Source organism: Salvelinus sp. IW2-2015, unplaced genomic scaffold (genome assembly GCF_002910315.2).
Source record: "Salvelinus sp. IW2-2015 unplaced genomic scaffold, ASM291031v2 Un_scaffold3384, whole genome shotgun sequence".
In the NCBI taxonomy this organism is placed as follows: Eukaryota; Metazoa; Chordata; class Actinopteri; order Salmoniformes; family Salmonidae; genus Salvelinus; species Salvelinus sp. IW2-2015.
Genome location: NW_019944666.1, coordinates 72,627 through 79,502, shown reverse-complemented (window position 1 = coordinate 79,502; position 6,876 = coordinate 72,627).

Below are 6,876 nucleotides of genomic sequence, written 5' to 3'. Positions count from 1 at the left end.
CTCTAGTCTAGAACACTGCAGTAATGTTGAGATGCCAGTAGGGGGAACTCTAGTCTAGAACACTGCAGTAATGTTGAGATGCCAGTAAGGAGAGCTCTAGTCTAGAACACTGGAACCTTCAGTACCATTTTGATACAGCTGATGAGGAGTGTACATTGAATGGGTTTGTAGAATAGAATGAAAATCTAATGGAAGGTGTAGACCTTACCATGAAATGCTTCTTAGCTCCTTTTGTTAGCGCGTTTGGTAAACAAATCCAAACTCACGAAGCGCGTTCACTAGGAGCAGACGAAAAGTCAAAAAGTTCCATTACAGTCCGTAGAAACATGTCAGAACGAAGTACAGAATCAATCTTTAGGATGTTTTTAACATAAATCTTCAATAATGTTCCAACRGGAGAATTCCTTTGTCTGTAGAATTGCAATGGAACAGAGCTCGCTCACACGTGAACGAGTGTGGCCAGCTCGTGGCTCTCTGCCAGACCTCTGACGCATTCCCCTCTCATTCCCCCCTCCTTCATCGTAGAAGCATCAAACAAGGTTCTAAAGACTTTTGACATCTAGTGGAAGCCTTAGGAAGTGCAAGATGACCAATATCCCACTGAATCTTCAATAGGGAATGAGTTGAAAAATTTCCAACCTCAAATTTCCCACTTCCTGGTTGGATTTTTTCTCTGTTTTTTGTCTGCCATATGAGTTCTGTTTTAGTCACAGACATCATTCGAACAGTTTTAGAAACGTCAGAGTATTTTCTATCCAAATATACTAATAATATGCATATATTATCAACTGGGACTGAGTAGCAGGCTGTTTACTCGGGGCACCTCTGGGCACCTTATTCATCCAAAATACTTAATACTGACCCCAGCCATAAGAAGTTTAAAAAAAAATAATGTGTGAAGAGTGATATTTTTTGTCATCAACTTTTCAGAATAAACTTAATTGTCATTGTTTCACCTTGTTATAACAGTATCTTCAGTGGAGAGAAAATGGAAATCTTTCAACATCTCACATCTTGTACTTTACAGTACATAAAGGTACTACAAATAATACATTTACATTGGGTTGTATAGCAATAGTGGTTTATTCACCTTCAATATCATCATCATCATCAGTACAAAATAAACACAGACACTTTCAGAAGGAGCAATGTCCTGTTACATGAAATATTATTCATTGACATTTTAAAACACATCATGCAGACACAATATGACATCATGGATGTTTGGAGAGTTGAAGGTAGTTCCACAGCGAGGGCGTTCCACTCCGGAACACAGAAAGATGGAACATACCGGAATGTTCCATGATTGATAATATTACATCTCACAGTTAACAAGTTCAGATTATTTCTTGATTTAAAGCCTTTGTCCTTAGATGAATATCCACCATTTTGTCCAACTAGTAGTTAAAAAATAGAATACATCATTGTTTAGTGAGAATGTGATGTCAAACTATTCTTGACCCCCTAACTAGTGTTAAACTTTCCCAGGTAGGAAGAGAGGGGTTGGGGGTGGATGGGAGAGTGGATATCCAATGGAGAGGTATCGTTTACCCCCCTGACAGCCCCATTGAGTCTGATTATGGGATAGAACATGGGGCGGGGGCAGTGGGGGTAAATTTGGGCGTCCCTTCTGATAGGCCACACCCACAGGAAGTGTCACTAAATGACGTTGTTGAACAGATGCATGGACTGCATGATGTAATCATCCTGGACGGGAGGCAGGAAGGGACAAAAAGCACAACGGGTAAGAAGCAGCTGGAAAGAAGGTTATTCTATTTCCTTGTATCTCTTTCCTCCTAGAAATCCTGTTGTATAAGTACCCAAAGTGAACCGGAGGGCCTTGTTGTGGTCACAATAAAAACCCTTTGTCAGACATCCCTGTGGTTCTTCACACATTCCTGAGTCAGTACCTAGGGYTTAGTAGAGGTCATCCAGACGGTTTTTACATGTGTAAACAGCCTGATCTCGTCTGAGCGGTTAGCTGGATCTGCCGAGACCCGCTACGTACTTAATGCTAATTGGTTTAGGTTCTGCCCACTATAGTGCTGTCTGGTCAGAACATGGTGTGAGCTTCCGTCACTCTACTCTTGAGTTCACCACCACATACATGCAGACACAGCTGTTTCCATTTGAAGATGTTTTATTTATTGTGTGGTTATATTCACTGGTCTCACACTTCAGTAAGGAACTGCATGTCAAAAGTCTGTCAGCAACACAACACTTTTTCTGAAGACTGACGATGCGTGCCACTAACTAAAGGTGAGGGGACGGCGGTGTCCTGCAGCGCATCCAAGCACCCTGATTGGTTGGATGAACAGGTGAGCAAAGACGTGATTGACAGGGCTGCAGCCAGTCAAGTTGAGAGGGCATGCAAAACACACAGTCATACCACGCCCATAGGGTCTGGTCAAAGGTAGTCACTAATAGAGGATTATGGTGTCATTTGGGAAGCATTCAGAGTTAACAGAATGACAGTGGCATGTTGTACTACTACAAACTGTGTGTTTGGTGGTAAATGGACTTTGTCGAGTAGCCAGTGTTGTTGTTTCACCATTCTATCTGATGTTTTTCAGTTTGTTATGTTGTTATTAACCCAACATATTAAGGACATTATTATTCGATGGTGCAGTAGATTTTGAGATGCCAGTATTGGGAGCTCTAGTTCTAGAACACTGCAGTAATTTGAAATGCCGAGTAGGAGACGTCTAGTCTAGAACACTGCAGTAATGTTGAGATGCCAGTAGGAGAGCTCTAGTCTAGAACACTGCAGTAATGTTGAGATGCCAGTAGGTAAGCTCTAGTCTAGAACACTGCAGTAATGTTGAAATCCAGGTAGGGAGAGCTCTAGTCTAGAACACTGCAGTAATGTTGAGATGCCAGTGGGAGAGCTCTAGTCTAGAACACTGCCGTAATGTTGAGATGCCGAGTGAGACTCTAGTCTTAGAACACTGCAGTAATGTTGAGATCCAATAGGGAGAGCTCTAGTCTAGAACACTGCAGTAATGTTGAGATGCCAGTAGGTGGAGCTCTAGTCTAGAACACTGCAGTAATGTTGAGATGCCAGTAGGAAGATCTCTAGTCTAGAACACTGCAGTAATGTTGAGATGCCAGTAGGGAGAGCTCTAGTCTAGAACACTGCAGTAATGTTGAGATGCCAGTAGGTGGAGCTCTAGTCTAGAACACTGAAGTAATGTTGAGATGCCAGTAGGGAGACCTCTAGTCTAGAACACTGGAACCTTCAGTACCACTTTGATACAGCTGATGAGGAGTGTACATTGAATGGGTTCGTAGAATAGAATGAAAATCTAATGGAAGGTGTAGACCTTACCATGAAATGCTTACTTACAAGTCCATGGAACTGTCCAGCTGTTAGCAGCATACCACCCTGCATCCCACTGCTGGCTTGCTTCTGAAGCTAAGCAGTGTTCACCTGGTCAGTCCCTGGATAGGTGACCAGAAGCTGCTGGAAGTGGTGTTGGAGAGCCAGAAGGAGGCACTCTTTCCTTTGGTTTAAAAAAATATACATCCCAATGCCCCATGGTAGTGATTGGGGACATTGCCCTCTGTAGGGTGCTGTCTTTTGGATGGGATGTTAAACGGGTGTCCTGACTCTCTGTGGTCACTAAAGATCCCATGGCACTTATTGTAAGAGTAGGGGTTGTTAACCCTGGTGTCCACTGCTAAAATTCACAATCTGGCCCTCATGCCACCTAATCATCCCCAGATTTGAATTGGCTCATTCATCCCTGTTATCTATTCCCCAGATTGTTGCTGTAAATTAGAATGTGTTCTCAGTCAACTTACCTGGTAAAATAAGGCTTGATAAATAATAATAAATATATATATATATATATCTATATATATAGAACTTTGACCTGTTCCATGTAGAACTGAGAGGGGCAAGGCAACACATTCTAAGATATGATAAACATTCTAAATAGTAGGTTATAGTAAACACATTTTTAGATATTATAAACATTCTAAATAGTAGGCTATAGTAAACACTATTCTAAGATATTATAAACATTCCAAATAGTAGGCTATAGTAAACACATTCTAAGATATGATAAACATTCTAAATAGTAGACTATAGTAAACACATTCTAAGATATTATAAACATTACAAATAGTAGGCTATAGTAAACACATTCTAAGATATGATAAACATTCCAAATAGTAGGCTATAGTAAACACTATTCTGATGTGCTGTTCTGGTAGTCATGCAGGTTAATGACTTAAAGAGGAAGGAAATGACAGTTCTGCATCAGCTACTTGTGTTCTGACTACTATAAATATGCATCAACCACAGAACTGACACTTACTAGCAGTTCCCACTCACTACCAGTCAGTTGACTCACTGTACAAGACCTCTCCCCTTCAGTCTGTAAGTACTCTTGATATCTTGAAATATGGTTTTTAGTTTTTAGCCACAAGTCATGTACTCAAGGGTCTCAGACTTGGAGTGCTGATCTAGGATCAGGTCCTCCTGGTCCATATCAATATGTTCTAAATGGGAAAACTAATCCTAGATCCTACTCTGAGACACTTGGTGAATACAGACACTATCATATAATGATGATATACAAGGTATGTGTGACTTGTTGTTTATCCTCACAGCTTAGGGATAGGAGTTATCATTCAAGCTGGTGGGAACTGCCTTGCTCATATTGGCAGATTTTTCCACCTTTCCAGCTCTGGGATTTGAACCAACGTTCTTAACCACTAGGCTACCTGCTGATACCGCTGACACTCCATATTACCAAACTATTATGATGGATGTTATTTACACACCATCCACTCAAGGCTGTGATGATGATGTGTTGTTATAACTGCATCCCAAATGACACCATATTCCCTATAGAGTGCACTACTTTGACTAGAGCCCTACCTGCTGCCCCTGATGGTTTGTATGTAGTTATTCACCAGCTATAGAGTGCACTACTTTGACTAGAGCCCTACCTGCTGCCCCTGATGGTATGTATGTAGTTATTCACCAGCTATAGAGTGAGTTGTTGTTTATGTTTCTAAGACTGCAGGGTGGGAGATGCAACAATGGCCTTGAGAACAGCAGGAAGTGTGTTGGTGGTCTTTCTCTGGTCTGTAGCAGGTATGGTCTCATTCTTATATTTTAGTTGCTCTGTTTATCAATCTACAGACATTTCTAAAAGGTTAAGAGGCATAATGATATTCTGGTGTGTTCTGTTAGGAGTCTCCTACTTCACTTAAATAGTTATCTTTTACACCTCACTGAGTGATGCTTATCTGTGGTTTCCATTCACACTCAAATCAGGAACTATGGCAACAAAGTGTGGACAAATCCTACCTTCAGTGTGAGCCAATATACCTTGTCTTCATTCTGAGACCATTGTGTTGTGTGACATTTTCAGTTGTACTGGGTCAGTATCGCTGGAGTGTGACTTACACCACTCAGAGTATCTGTACCTTGAGGGGGTCAACAGTGGAGATGTCCTGCTCTTACACATATCCCAGTGGTACAGTCACATCAACCTTCTGGTTCACTGAATGGGGGACTGGTGTAGAACCTGAAGATATAGGTCAGAACCCAGAGAATGCAGGTCGTCTGGAGTATCATGGGGATAAGAAGAATGGTCACACACTGAGAATCACAGACCTGAGAGAGAGTGACTCAGCTACGTACAAGTTCAGATTTACAACAGATCAGACCAGAGGGAGATATTATGGAGATCCTGGAGTCACTCTGTCTGTAACAGGTACAGTTACATGCTTTATACTGCTAGTCTGTTCAATTAATATCTACTGTCCATTTAGGTCTAGAAATTGGATTTGTATATATGAAARAMATTTAAGAATTAAATGWGTMTGAGAATGTCTTGCATCATGTGATTYAACTAGAGAACAGGTGATTCAGGGTTTTAATGTTTTTATCTACTACAGCTCTGCAGGTGGTGACTCCTTCACATTGGTCAAAGAGGAAGACACTGACCTGTAGAACCACCAGCTGTCCTCTGACTGGTAACCCCACCTACACCTGGTACAAGAACGGACAGGTACTAACTGTGAAGACTTCCACCTGTTCAGTCCTCCCTAATGCTAAGGACAGCTACTCCTGTGCTGTAAAGGGCCATGACGATCTCCACTCTCCTGCAGTGTGTGAGTGTGAATTAATCTCAGTATTCTAGTATAACTTTTCAGATATAATTATTCTGTCTGCTAAACAGCTTCAGAGTTGTCTAACAAAACTGTATCACACGACTAATGAAGCTCAATATTCTACTGTGTAAATAATGCCCTCTTGTCATTATGTTTCAGGTGTTCAGGGTCAGAGCTGCAACAGAGTGACTTACACCAAGAGGACAATCTGTGTCTTGAAGGGGTCAACAGTGGACATATCCTGTACTTATGTTGGTTATAATACAGTCAAATCATCACTTTGGTTTAGTCCTAAATGGAGTGCTAGTTGGAGTACTAAGTTGACACCTGAGGACCTAACCAGAGACCCAGGGTATGCAGGTCGTGTGCAGTACACTGGAAGAGAGACTGGAACATATGAAGGTCCCTCCTCCCTGAGAATCACAGATCTGAGAGAGGAGGACTCAGCTGAGTATCGCTTCACTTTTAAAACATACAACTTTGAATGGGGTCATAGTTTCCCAGGAACAACTCTGTCTGTCACAGGTAATACTACCCTGTATTTTACAATATATATCATAATGAATTACAGGAGAAAATAAATGAACCATCCTGTTAACACAGAGGTGTATGTGGTTTTATACATATTGTTTCAGGTCTGCAGGTGAAGGTGACTCCTGCTGCAGAGGGACAGAAGACACTGACCTGTAGCACCACCTGCACTCTGACTGACAACCCCACCTACATCTGGTACAAGAACGGACA